The following is a 15,281-nucleotide window of genomic DNA, read 5'->3' on the forward strand; positions in this document are numbered from 1 at the left end:
AGCTATAGATTTTAAAAAGACATGTTTGTCTCAAATGCAGAAGTACTCTCAGAAAATGGAGATTGTATATACAAAAGTTACAGAGCCAGATCTAGGGAGAAGATAAGGGCTCCCAGAGGGTAGACTTTGATGACTACATTGCTAGTTCAAACAATAATATGGTGCAAACTTTATGAATTTAAAAAGTCCATGCTCAGAAAAATTAAAAATGGACTTTTGGAGATGACTTTGACATATGGCCTATTTATAATTACACTGTTATAAAATCAAGTTAGGTTTAATTCCATATAAACAAGAAATTTAGTAGGAGGTAGGTCACAATAAAAAAAAAAAACAAGAATAGATCACAATAGCAATTAAAAATAACCACAATGGAAACATTAGTTTCTCCCAAATTCAATGAAATGTATATGTGTCCAGATTCTTTTTAATTATTATTTATTATTGTAAGTATCACTAGTAATACCTCTGAAGAGGAATTTAGGAAGAATGAGGTGATGGCAATTTTTGTTTCACTTCTATTTTATAAAGACTACTAAAAATAATAATACAAAATTTTTTTTTTAAATGATGACACATGGTAAAAGAAAAAAATAATTGCCTTCAAGTAGATTCTGACTTGCGACAACCCCATACTTTACAAAGTAGAAGTGCTTCTTTGGGTTTTCTTGGCTGTAATCTTTACTGAACCAGATCACCAGGCCTTTCTTCTGCAGCATCACTGAGTGGGTTCAAACCCTCAACGTTTAGGTTAGTAGTGAAATGCAAACCATTTGCACCACCCAAATGGTGCATGGTAATATCTTTAATAACAAGCAATGTTGGTGAAGGGAGATGGAAATTAGAAAGAGGAATGGGCTATGGAAATAGACAAAACTACAGGGGCTACTGCCTATGAGAAAAATGCCGGTCTGGGCACTGAAGTAGCAGATGCTCTGTTGATATGTGTATTAATAAAACAGTCAAATGACTTGATTTGCTGAACTATGACCTTTGCGGTGCTCTATTTGGCAACATTCATCTACCCCTACACAGAAACAATGTCATCATAAGTCATAATTCCTAATGGCCCCTTTCCCTCAACATCTAACATTTTGTTACTAAAAATATATATGGAAAAGAGAAATACAGAATGGATAAGTGCCACAATTTGTTGTTTTGAACAGGGTCAAATCACCAACTTGGACTCATTGTCAGTCAGAGTGGGCCAATGGGAGGAAACAGAGGAGTTTCCTCTTACAAGTATGCTTAAACTATATCAGTGTTTTAAAAGTCTGAACCTTGGGTTTTGGATTTGGGTCTTAGTTGGATTTAGGTAGCAAGAGTGTATGGTAATCCCTTTGGAAATAGCTACTAAAATTTATTAATGTTTAAGTTTGAGTTGACCCACATAGAAGAGCTCCCTATTCATTTTCTGCAGACCCTAGATACCCTGTTATTTAGTTGTGGAAAATTTTATGGTTCCAGGAAATGTCTGCATACTCTAAAGAAAAAAAAAAAAACTGCCGTTGAGTCAATTATGACTCAGCAACACTACAGCACAGAGTAGAACTTCACCATATGGTTTCCAAGCTATAAATCTTTATGGAAGCAGAGTCCCACATCTTTCTCGTGTGGAGCAGCTGGTGGATTCAAACCACTGATTTTTTCGTTAGTAGCCACATCCTATAACCACTGCATCAATAGGGCTCCCTCACCTTAAATATATCAGGTCAAATAGCTGCCCAATTTAGGAAAGTATATGGCGTCAGAGACAGTGGCAACATCAGTGAAATTTCTCATCACCATGAGACAAGTCTGAAGGTTCCCTACACCTACAGGATGCAGAGATGACCAACCCTCACCATCTATTCACTCCATTCTGAGAGTTTTCTTATTGTTGATTGTTCAAAATCAGCTTGCCCTGAGTTCTCCATAGTGTCTGAGGATTGCCTAGATATATCAGTCATGCTGACATGCTGACTAGAGACTAGGAGACTTTTCTAGAAACAAGTTTAAAAGGACATAACACTTTTAAAAGAGAGAGGAAAGAGAATAGAGCGCATTAGGATCATATTGAGAAAATGGAAAAATATTATCTTCCGTTCTGGGTAATCTGCAAGTAGGGGCCCTGATGGCACAACAGTTAAGTCCTCGGCTGCTAGCTGAAAGGTTGGCATTTTGAACTCACCCAGAGGCTATGCAGGAGAAAGACCTGGCAATTTGCTTCCATAAGCATTGCAACTGAGAAAATCCTATGGGGCTCTTCTACTCTGTCATGCAGAGTCACTATGAGTGGAAAATCAACTCAACAGCACCTAACAAGAACAACATCTGCAAGCATCCTAGACAATCAGGATCTCCTGACTTCATTCCCTTCATCTTCACCTATTACCCAAAAATCTGAGCTCTTTGAGAAACAAATCAGTAAGGAATATCCAAAAAATGAATCTAACAATAGGTAATTATGGGCTAAAGATAGCGATCTGAAAGATTTCAGATTGTACGTTATTGTTTAAATTTTACCTTGAGTATGAATTAAGATGGTAGAGTGAATATAGAGGGAAAAATAGAGAAACTAGGAAAAAGTTCATTTTTAGGATGGAAAAAAAAAAGAGGATCTAAGAGGAGATTAAAAAGGAAATAGAGATATAGTAGGATAGTAAAAATATCATAGAATGGGAAGATTAAAAAAAATGAAAAATATCCCTAGTTTTTAGAAACTAGTTCTTTGGTGGTTTTGACAATTTCAATAGAATGTTGGCGGTAGATGCCTAATGATTGTGAGATAAAAAGTGAATAAATAATGAGAAAATTAAAAGATGAATGTAGGAGGCAGAGCCAAGATGATGGAGTAGACAGATGCTTCCGGTGAGCCCTCTTTACAACAAAGCCCAAAAAAACAAGTGAAACGAGTACATTTATGACAAGCTAGGAACCCCGAGCATCAAAAGCAAGCTTAAAAAATCAACTGAGGGGCAGGGGGAGGAAGAGATGGTTCAGAAGCAAAGAGGAGTTACTGGACATGAATGGCAGGGAGCCCTCAGGCATCATTCCTGGAGTGGCGGCAGCAGGCTGGTACTAGCGTTTGGCCACAGTTTTCTCAGGGAGAAGCAGCCAGCCACACAGCCTACTCACACCTCTGGAACCAGAGAACATTGCTCTAGGCAAAAGCCAGTATTTGCGTATGTTTTACCCCCTCTACCCCCAAGCTGGCTTCAGTGGCTGAGTTCGCTGGTCCTGAGATAGGCCCTGTTGAGTGCCTAGAACCATCCTCCTGGCCTTGGAGAAGGAAAATTTTGCAACTAGGGGAAAAGATAATTTGCCACCTCCACTAACCGGGAGAGCTCAGGACAGAAGTGGCTCCTTTCCAGGCATAAACAGTGCATGCGCTTTGAGTACATTTCCCCTCTGCATGGACCTGTGTGGGCCTATTTTAGGAGAATAGGTCCTTCTTGGCAGACTCTAATCATTTCATTTCTGTGGTGGAGAGGTGGGCGTTTGATGTTTGACATCAATTTGCCTAATACCCAGGGTGTTCACCTACACACATCAGAAGCTTAAGGACTGGTAGCTCCACTCAGGTCACCCAGCCATAATCAACAGGGGCCCAAGGACACCTGGCACCTCCTAGTCCTTACAACCAATAACATTGGGTGCCCATTGTCCATCTGCAGAACCCACCCACCTGTATGCTCTAGAGATCAGGGACACACTTTCTTCAGAGACACGTGGGGGATGATTCTCAGCCCCCTTGTCATGTTCAGAGTGTGATCCCCTGCTACAACCAGATACCGGTACGTACACTGATCACCTCTGCCCATCTAAGACTATAGGACAAAGCCTGTACCACACACTTGATGATCACCTACCTGGGCACCTACGCTGAATTTATACTAGAAAAGTGAATGGACTCCTAGACTGATATAAATAAAAACAGCTCTAGCCATCTGGGGACAGGACAACAGAGCTACAAAGGCAAAAATAATCAAGCCACTTCACTCAAGCAACACATTTGGGCATATCAAAAAAAAAAAAAGCAAGAAGTTACAACACAGTCAGCAAACATAAAATAAACTAATACAATAACATAGATGGCTCAGAGACAGCAGTAAATATCAAGCCACATAAAGAAACAGACCATGATCACCTCAACAAGCTCTCAAAGCAAAGAATCCAGGGATCTTCTAGATGAAAGTGCATTCCTGGAATTGCCAGAGGCACAAAACAAAAGATTAATATACAGAACCCTTCAAGACATCAGGAAGAAAATGAGGCAATATGCAGAACAAGCCAAGGAACACACAGATAAAGCAATTGAAGAAATTAAAAACATTATTCAGGAACATAATGAAAAATTTAATAAGCTGGAAAAATCCATAGACAGCAATCAGAAATTCAGAAGATTAACAATAAAATTACAGAATTAGACAACTCCATAGAAAGTCAGAGGAGCAGAACTGAGCAAGTGGAAGGCAGAATTTCTGAACCTGAAGATAAATCACTTGGCACTAATATATTTGAAGAAAAATCAGGTAAAAGAATTTTAAAAAAATGAAGAAATCTTATGAATCATGTGAGACTGTATCAAGAGAAATAACCTGAGTGATTGGAGTACAGAACAGGGAGGGATAACAGAAAATACAGACAGAATTGTTGAAGATTTGTTGGCAGAAAACTTCCCTGATATCATGAAAGATGAGCAGATATCTATGCAAGATACTCATCAAACTCCACATAAGGTAGATTTCAAAAGAAATTCACCAAAGCATATTATAATCAAACTCGCCAAAACCAAAGTTAAAGACAGAATTTTGAGAGCAGCTAAGGATAAATGAAAAGTCACCTACAGAGCAGAGCCGATACGAATAAGCTTGGCTACTCTGCAGAAACCATGCAGGCAAGAAGGCAATGGGATGACTTATTTAAAAAACTGGAGGAAAAAAAATTGCCAGCAAAGAATCTTACATCCAGCAAAACTGTCTCTTAAATATGAAGGTGAAATTAGGACATTTCCAGATAAACAGAAGTTTAGGTAATTCATAAAAACCAAACCAAAACTGCAAGAAATACTAAAGGGAGTTCTTTGGTTAGAAAAACAATAATATCAGGTATCAACCCAAGATGAGAACACTGGACAGAGTAAGCAGAAGTCTACCCAGACAGGGAAATCAAAAATCAAAGCAAGATTAAAAAACCCTCTAAACAGGGTAACAGCGATGTTATTATATAAAAGAAGACAACATTAAAACAATAAAGAGGGATTAAAAAAAAAAATTTTTTTAAGAAATGTAGTTATAGATCATCCAAATAGAGAGGAAGATATGGCGATACAAAGAAATAAAACTTAGGTTTAAATTTAGAAAAATAGCAGTAGATAATAAAGTAACCACAGAGAAGATAAACTATGCTAGACATCAAAATAAAATACAAGAAAAAAATAGAAACTCAAAAGAAACAAAGTCAACAACAATGAATAGGAAGAAAGGACAACATACAAAGATAATCTACTCAGCACATAAAATTAAGTGGGAAAAGGAAACCGTCAACAACACACACAAAAAAGACATCAAAATGATAGTACTAAATTCATAACCCACTAAGTCACAGCTATCCATAACTATGCTGAATGTAAATGGACAAAATGCACCAATAAAGAGACGTAGAGTGGCAAAATGGATTTAAAACCACTATCTGCCTATATGCTGTCTACACAGACACACCTTAGACTTACAGACACAAACTAAAACTCAAAGGATGGAAAAAAATATATCAAGCAAACGACAATCAAAAAAGAGCAGGAGTGGCAATACTAATTTCTGACGAAATAGACTTAAAAGTTAAAGCCATCATAAAGGAAAAGGAAGGAAACCCTAAGGAATCCTATAGGAAACTACTGAAACTAATAGAAGAGTTCAGTAGCGTATCGGGATACAAGATAAACATACAAAAATCAGTTGGATTCCTCTATAACAACCAAAAGAATATCGAATAGGAAACCATCAAATCAATATCATTTACGGTAGCCCCCAAGAAGATATAATACTTAGGAATAAATCTTACCAGAGACGTACAAGACTTATACAAAGGAAACTACAAAACATTTCTGCAAGAAACCAAGAGACCTACGTAAGTGGAAAAACATAACTTGCTTATGGATAGGAAGACTTAACATTATAAAAATCGCTAATCTACCAAAAGTGATCTACAGATTTAATGCAATTCTGATCCAAATTCCAATGACATTTTTTAATGAGATGGAGAAACAAAGCACCAACTTCATATGGAAGGGAGAGGCCTGTGATAAGTAAAGCATTACTGAAAAAGAAGAACAAAGTGGGAGGCCTTGCTCTACCTGATTTTCGAACCTATTACACTGCCACAGTAGTCAAAACACCTGGTACTGGTACAACAACAGATACATAGACCGATGGAACAGAATTGAGAATGCAGACATAAAGCCATCCACCTATGAGCAGCTGATACTTGACAAAGTCCCCAAAGCAATAAAATGGGAAAAGACAGTCTTTTTAACAAATGGTGCTGGCATAACTGGATATCTATCTGCAAAAAAATGAAACAAGTACCATACCTCAGACCTTGCACAAAAACAAGCTCAAAATGGATTAAAGACTTAAATATTAAATCCAAAATGGTAAAGATCATGGAAGAAAATACAGGGAAAATGTTAGGAGCCCTAACGCATGGCATAAACAGTGTACAAAACATTACTAACAATGCAGAAGAAAAACTAGATAACTGGGAGCTCCTAAAAATCCAACACCTATGCTCATCCAAAGACTTCACCAAAAGAGTAAAAAAATTACCTACAGACTGGGAAAAAGTTTTGAGGTATGACATTTCCAATCAGCCCCTGATCTCTAAAACCTACATGATACTACAAAAACTTAACTGCAAAAAGAAAAATAACCCAATTAAAAAATGGGCAAAAGATATGAACAGATATTTCACTAAAGAAGACATTCAGGCAGCTAACAGATACATGAGGAAATGCTCACGATCATTAGCCATTAGAGAAATGCAAATGAAAACTACAATGAGATGCCATCTCACTCCAACAAGGCTGGTATTTATCCAAAAAAAAAAAAAAATACAAAACAATAAATGTTGGAGAGGCTGTGGAGAGATTGGAACACTTAAACACTGCTGGTGGGAATGTAAAATGGTGCAACCACTTTGGAAATCGATTTATCACTTCCTTAAAAAGCTAGAAATAGAACTACCATACGATCCAGCAATCCCACTCCTCGGAATATACCCTAGAGAAATAAGAGCCTTGACACGAACAGATATATGCACGCCCATGATCATTGCAACACTGTTCACAATAGCAAAAAATAGAAGCAACCAAAGTGCCCGTCAATGGATGAATGGATAAATAAATTATGGTATATTCACACAACGTAATACTATGCCTAAATAAAGAACAGTGATGAATCTGTGAAACATTTCATCACAGGGAGGAATCTGGAAGGCATTATGCTGAGTGAAATTAGCCAGTTGGAAAAGAAAAAATATTGTATAAGACCACTATTATAAGAAACAGTTTAAACTCAGAAGAAAATATTCTTTGATGGTTACAAGGGTGGCGGGAGGGAGGGAGGGTGGGAAAGGGGTATTCACCAATTAGATAGCAGATAAGAACTACTTTAGGTGAAGGGAAAGACAACACACAATACGGGGGAGGTCAGCACAACTGGACTGCACCAAAGGGAAAGACGTTTCCTGAATAAACTGAATACTTTGAAGGCCTGTGTAGCAGGGGTGGAGATTTGGAGTTCATGGTTTCAGGGGACATCTAAGTCAATTGGCATAATAAAATCTATTAAGAAAACGTTCTGCATCCCACTTTAGAGAGTGGCATCTGGGGTCTTAAACGCTAGCAATTGGCCATCTAAGATGCATCCAGTTGGTCTCAACCCACCTGGATCAAAGGAGAATGAAGAACACCAAGGTCACAAGGTAATTATGAGCCGAAGAGACAGAAAGGGCTACATAAACCAGAGACCGCAACAGCCTGGGACCAGAAGAACTAGACGGTGCCCAGCTACAACAGATGACTGTCCTGACAGGGAACAAAATAGAGAACCCCTGAGGGAACAGGAGAGCAGTGGGATGCAGACCTCAAATTCTCTTAAAAAGAGCGGATTTAATGGTCTGACTGAGGCTAGAATGACCCTGGTGTTCATGGCCCCCAGACCTTCTGCTGGCTCAGAACAGGAACCACTCCCAAATCCAACTCTTCAGACAAGGATTGGACTGGTCAATGGGATGGAGAGGGATGCTGGTGAGGAGTGAGCTTCTTGGATCAGGTGGACACTTGAGACTATGTTGGCATCTCCTGCCTGGAGGGTAGATGAGAGGGTAGATGGGGTTAGAAGCTGAAGAAATGGACATGAAAAGAGAGTGGAGGAGGGAGCAGGCTGTCTCATTAGGTGGAAAGCAATTGGGAGTATGTAGTAATGTGTATATAAGTTTTTGTGTGGGAGACTGACTTGATTTGTAAACTTTCACTTAAAAACACAACAAAAAAAATAACATGGATTGGGTACCATTTCTTCCCATATTTTTCTGTCTTCACCATATAGAGCTTTGCACATAGGATGCCAGAGCAAGTATTGGTGTATTGAAATTCCAATTTATAATGCTTCTTCTTGAAAATATACCTATAAAATACGAATGTCTTCTAGTTTTTAGTTCTGGAATACTTGTAATTTACTTTGATAGTCCTGACACTCCAGCCCTGGTCCTCAGGTAAAGTGAAAAGATTATATAAATCATCTGAACTTCAAGCCCCTTCCCCCGGAAGCAAGTACAGCTTTCTTCAAAGAATTCGTTTGTATAACAGAATGTTCATAGTGAGGGGGCAGTGGAGATATATATTTTGGTAAGATCTTGGCATATTGTGGTGAAGACATCCAAAATACACTAAAAAGTTTTTGTAAAATTCCCTGTTTTTAAGTGATTTAAGACGTTATTAGGAAAATATTGGATACAAATTAGAGACTAAAAGAGTTACTTATTTTATACTATATACCTATTTAAAAGAAGAGTTGGACACTTTGATTTTAAAGTAAATAAACCCATTTCATATCATTAAATTTATCGTTTAAGAAGAAAGGAAATTAATACAAGAAATTATTTTAAAAATGAAAAGATTGAAAGATTTATCATTGTTTTTCTATGTGCACACATGTATGTCATGCACACACACACAATTCAAACAGCACTGTAAAATCTCTTAGATTTTAGAGATGATTAATTCATTTTTTTCATATAAATTGACTAGGATGGTTTATTCCACAAGTTTACTTGAAGGAAAGAATTAAGTATAGAATTTTGCGGAACCGTGTAGTCTTTCTCAGAGATCTGTAGACAGCCATCCATGAAGATGTGTCCCAGCTCTATGCTAACTTACTGAATCCGTTGTGAAAGATCTTCATTTTTCCAGTGTATTATTGGTATTTTCTGGGAGAGTAACTCAGGCTTTAGTTGTTCATCCTGTCCTCATCATTGCGTCTGTATCTGATTCCCTGTCTCTAAGCCAGTGCATCCTATCATAACTTATGTATTATCATGTATTTGGAAATATTTTCACTGGACTACTGATTTAGAACTAGCTCATTTTTTTTCTTGAACTCCCTCCACTAACAACCACCCAAAAGAAACCCTGATGTAGTCTGCCTGATTCACGGATAGGAACGCAAAGGCATTTGTAGACTTTAAACACAACTTGGTATCAGCAGTTTGTATGTTTTTATTGCACTGCACCCCTAAATTTTCAGCGTATACTCACACATGCCTTGTTTTTGCTATGATTTTTTTTTTATTGTTGTAAATATACATACAATTCAAATGTTTCTATGATTCTTAATGATCAGGAAAAATGAAACATATACAAAATAAGTATTTAATAAATATACCATTTTTAAAAGTTCAGTCTTACAGCTTAGAATATTTCCTTTACCCTCTTTACTTATATCATAACCTTATCATCTGGACTCACTCTAAAATTCCTGAATTTAAAAATAAAATTGTAACTATTCATCTGATAGATTTAATGCATGATCAATTATTGCTCTTCCATTGGTCCTACTCCCACCTAAGCCATAGCCATGGAGTCGATTCCAACTCATAGCGACCCTATAGGACAGAGTAGAATTGCCCATAGGGTTCCCAAGCCTGTAAATCTACAGAAGCAAATGGCACATCTTTCTCCCGCTGAGCAGCCTGTGGGTTAAAACTGTTGACCATTCAGTTAGCAGCCAAGTGTTTAACCCCTGAGCCACCAGTGTTCCTTCCTTTCAGACTACCATACTTCAAATATATAAGCCATGAATTTAGGATTGTCTTTACTCCTTCCTAAGCCTTTCATCTATCTGCTTCTTTAAACAAACTGAAAATCTTGTTATTTTTAGATCCTAAATGTGTCTCACCTATACAATACTTTCTATCTTCACTTTCCAGCATTAATTTATTATTGTCTCTTTCTGAAGTTATTCCAATATCATCTCATGGTTTTCTTTCCCTGCGCCTACCTTCCTCAAACACTTTTTATATACAGCTAAAATGATCATTTAAAACCATAAATGAAATTGTGTCAGTCCCTTCAATAGTTTCTCATGACTCTTTGATTAGATACAGAGACTCTTACCATGGCCAGTGAGTTCCTATGTGATTTGGCCTCCTCTTCCCTCTTCAGCCTCTCCTCAGAACAATCATGCTTTTGAGTTGTCACATACTTTGGAAGGTTTCATAATTCATCCCCCTGAGGCTTCCACACATACCACTTTCTGCTGAGATTATTATTTCCATTGTTATCAGTTAAGTGATACTCCCTCTTCAGATCTCAACTTAAAGGACCTCAGGGAACCTTTCCCATATCTCAAACCAGAAAGTGGCGTCTTCTTTCTGTTTTATCACTAATTCATGAAATATTTTAAATTTGGACTTATTTCAATATTGACTACAGAACAGACGGAAAACTCTAATAGGGAAAGATTACAGTCCATCTTCTTGCATTAAGATCACTGTTGTTTAGCTTATTGCCTGCACCGTATTGCCCTAAAAAAAGGGTATTGATCTGGTATTGGTCATTTTGAATCAAGCGAACATATGGTCTACCACACTGGGCATGACAACTTGAAGAGGAATGCTGTTGCATTCATTCTCAAAAAGAACTTTTCAAGGTCTATCCTGAAGTTCAATGCCGTCAGTGATAGGATAATACCCATACGCCCACGAGGAAGACCAGTTAATATGACTATTATTCAAATTTATGCACCAACCACAAAGGCCAAAGATGAAGAAATTGAAGATTTTTACCAAATTCTGCAGGCTGAAATTGCTCGAACACGTGATCAGAATGCACTGATAATTACTGGTGATTGGAAAGCAAAAGTTGGGAACAAAGAAGAAATGCTGGTTGAAAAATATGACCTTGGTGATAGAAATGACGCCGGAGATCACATGTTTGAATTTTGCAAGACCAACAACTTCATTGCAAATGGCTTTCTCACCAATATAAATGGTGACTATACACATGGACCTCACCAGATGGAACTCACAGGAATCAAATCGACTACATCTGTAGAAACAAATGATAGAAAAGCTCAATATCATCAGTCAGAACAAGGCCAGCAGCTGACTGCAGATCAAACTCATATGCAAGTTCAAGTTAAACTGCAGAAAATTAGAACAAGTCCATGAGAATCAAAGTACAGCCTTGAGTATATCCTACCTGAATTTAGAGATGATCTCAAGAAGTAAATTTAACTTGTTGAACACTAATGACTGAAGACCAGATGAGTTGTAAAATGATATCAAGGACGTCATACATGAAAAAAGCAAGAAGTCTTTGAAAACACAGGAGAAAAAAAAAAAAAGATCTAAATGGATGTAAGAAGATACTCTGAAACTTGCTCTTGGACATTGAGTAGCTTAAGCAAAAGTAAAAAATAGTAAAGTAAAAGAGCTGAACAGATTTCAAAGGGCTGCTCAAGAAGACAAAGTGTTATGATGATATGTGCAAAGACCTGGAGATAGAAAACCAAAAGGGAAGAACACACTCAGCATTTCTAAAGCTGAAAGACCTGAAGAAAAAATTCAAGCCTTGAGTTTCAATACTGAAGGATTCTACAGGGAAAATACTAAGCAACACAGGAAGCATCAAAAGCAGATGGAAGGAATACACAGAGCCACTATATCAAAAAGAATTGGCCCACGTTCAACCACATCAGGAGGTAACATATGATTAGGAACCTATGGTCCTGAAGGAAGAAGTCCAAGCTGTACTGAAGGCATTGGCAAAAAAAAGCTGCGGGAATTGATGGAATACCAACTGAGATATTTTAACAAATGGATGCAGCGCCAGAAGTGCTTGCTCATCTATGCCAAGAAATATGGAAGACAGCTATCTTGTCAGCCAACATGAAGGGATTCTTATTTATGCCTATTCCCAAGAAAAGTGATCCAACCAAATGCAGAAATTATTGAACAATATCTTTAACATCCACATGCAAGCAAAATTTTGCTGAAGATCATTCAAAAGCAGCTGCAGCAGTATATCAACAGGGAACTGCCAGAAATTAAGCAAGATTTAGAAGAGGTTGTGGAACCAGGGATATCATTTCTGATGTCAGATGGATCCTGGCTGAAAGCAGAGGATACCAGAAGGATGTTTACCTGTGTTATATTGATTATGCTAAGGCATTCGACTGGTGGATCAGAACAAATTATGGATAACAACATTCAGAATGGGAATTCCAGAACACTTAATTGTGCTCATGAGCATGGATCAAGAGACAGTCATTCAAACAAACCAAGGGGATACTGCATGGTTTAAAGTCAGGAAAGGTGTTTGTCAGGATTGTACCCTTATCACCCTACCTATTCAATCTGTATGCTGAACAAAAAACCTGAGAAGCTGCATTATATGAAGAAGAACGGGGCATCAGGATTGAAGGAAGACTCATTAACAACCTGTGTCATGCAGATGACACAACCTTGATTGCCAAAAGTGGAGAGGACTTAAAGCACTTACTGGCGAAGATCAGAGACCACAGCCTTCAGTATGGATTGCACCTCAACTTAAAGAATACAAAAATCCTCACAACTGAACCAATAAGCAACATCAAGACAAACAGAGAAAAGATTGAAATTGCCAAGGATTTCATTTTACTTGGATCCACAATCAACAGCCACAAAAGCAGCAGTCAAGAAATCAAAAAATGCATTGCATTGGGTAAATCTGCTACAAAGGACCTCTTTAAAGTGTTGAAAACCAAAGACGTCACCTCGAAGACTAAGGTCCGCCTGACCCAACCCATGGTGTTTTCAATCGCATCATACGCATGTGAAAGCTGAATAATGAACAAGGAAGACCAAAGAAGAGCTGACACATTTGAATTGTGGTGTTGGTGAAGAATATTGAACGTACCCTGGACTGCCAAAAGAACAAACAGGTATGTTTTGGAAGAAGTGCAACCAAAATGCTCCTTGGAAGTAAGGATGATGAGACTGGGTCTTACATACATTGGACATGACATCAGGAGGGATCAATCCCTGGAGAAGGACTTTATGCTTGGCAAAGTACAGAGTCAGCGGAAAAGAGGAAGACCCTCAACAAGGTGTGTTGTGGCGGTGGCTGCAACAATGGGCTAAAGAATTGCAACGATTGTGGGGATGGTGCAGGACCAGGCAGTGTTTCATTCTGTTGTGCATGGGGTCAATATGAGAACCAACTTGATGGCACCTAAGAACAACAATGCCCATGGCATCCTGTCATAATTTAAGTATTATCACATATGTGGAACTATTTTCATTAGTCTACTGATACAGAGCTGGTTCATTTTTTTTTTTTTTTTTTTCTTGAACTCCCTCCAATAGTAATCACCCAAGAGAAACCCTGATGTATCCTGTTTTCTTCATGGATAGGAACCCAAAGGTCTATGTGGTCTATGAACTTCCTTTGGTATCGGCATCTTGTTTTTATTGTCCCGCACCCTGAAACTCTCAGCATATACTCACACACACTTTGCTTTGCTATGATTTTTTTATTTTTGTAAATATTAAGATAATGCAACACTTGCTATGATTTTTAATGATCAGAAAAAATGAAACAAGTATTTAATAAATATACTAATATTCTGCTTAAAAAAGTACTCCTACAGCTTAGAATATTTCATTTGCCCACTTTATTATATCATAACCTTGTCATTTGGATTTATTCTCAAACTCCTAAATTTGAAAAGAAAATTACAGCTGTTCCTCTGATTGATAGATTTAATGCATGATCAAGTCTTGGACTTCCTTTGGTCCTGCACCCACCCAACCCATTGCCATGGATTTGATCAACTCATAGAGACCGTTTAGCACAGAGTAGAATTTCTCCATAGAGTTTCCAAGATTGTAAATCTTTACGGAATCAGACTGCCACATCTTTCTTCTGTGGAGCGTCTGGTGGGTTGGAGCTGCTGACCTTTCAGTTAGCAGCTTGGCACTTAACCTCTGTGCCACTAGGGCTCCTCTCACTGGTACTGCCATACTTCAAATAGTATAAGCTAGAAATTTAGGATTGTCTTTGCTCCTTCTCAAATTTTTCTTCCACATAGTTTTTTAAACAACAAAAAATCTTATGATTTTTTTAAACGTGTCTCATGGCTCTCTATTACTTTCTATCTTCATTTTCCCACATTAATTTATGATTGTCTCTTTCTGAAACAACTTCCATATCCTCTCACGATTTTCTTGCCCTTCTCCTACCTTTCTCAAATACATTTTATACACAGTTAAAATACTCATTTAAAAGCATTAATGAAATTGTATTAGTCCATTCAATAAACTTTTTATGATACTTTGAGTAGATACAGAGAATCTTGTCATGGTCAACAGGATCCTATGTGATTTAGTGTCTTCTCTCTTCAGACTCTCCTCAGAGCAATCATTCCCTAACTTTGAAGGTTCTATAATCCATTCCATCCAAGTGTTCCACATATACCACTTTCTGCTAAGATTGTTATTTACACTTCGGTTAGTTAAATTATACTCCCTTTTCAGACCTCAGTGTAAAGGGCCTCAGGGCACCTTTCCCAAATCTCAAGCCAGAGGGTGGTACATTTTGAGACCCACAGTCTGAAAGCAGCTTCTTCTTTCCGTTTTATTACTAATTCATGATATATTTAAAATTTGTATTTATTTGAATAGTTGACTGCAGAACAGATGGATAGTTCCAAAAAGGGAAGATTTCAGTCCATTTTCTGGCAGTAAGATCACTTTTGTTT

This window comes from Elephas maximus, chromosome 7 (genome assembly GCF_024166365.1).
Source record: "Elephas maximus indicus isolate mEleMax1 chromosome 7, mEleMax1 primary haplotype, whole genome shotgun sequence".
In the NCBI taxonomy this organism is placed as follows: domain Eukaryota; kingdom Metazoa; phylum Chordata; class Mammalia; order Proboscidea; family Elephantidae; genus Elephas; species Elephas maximus.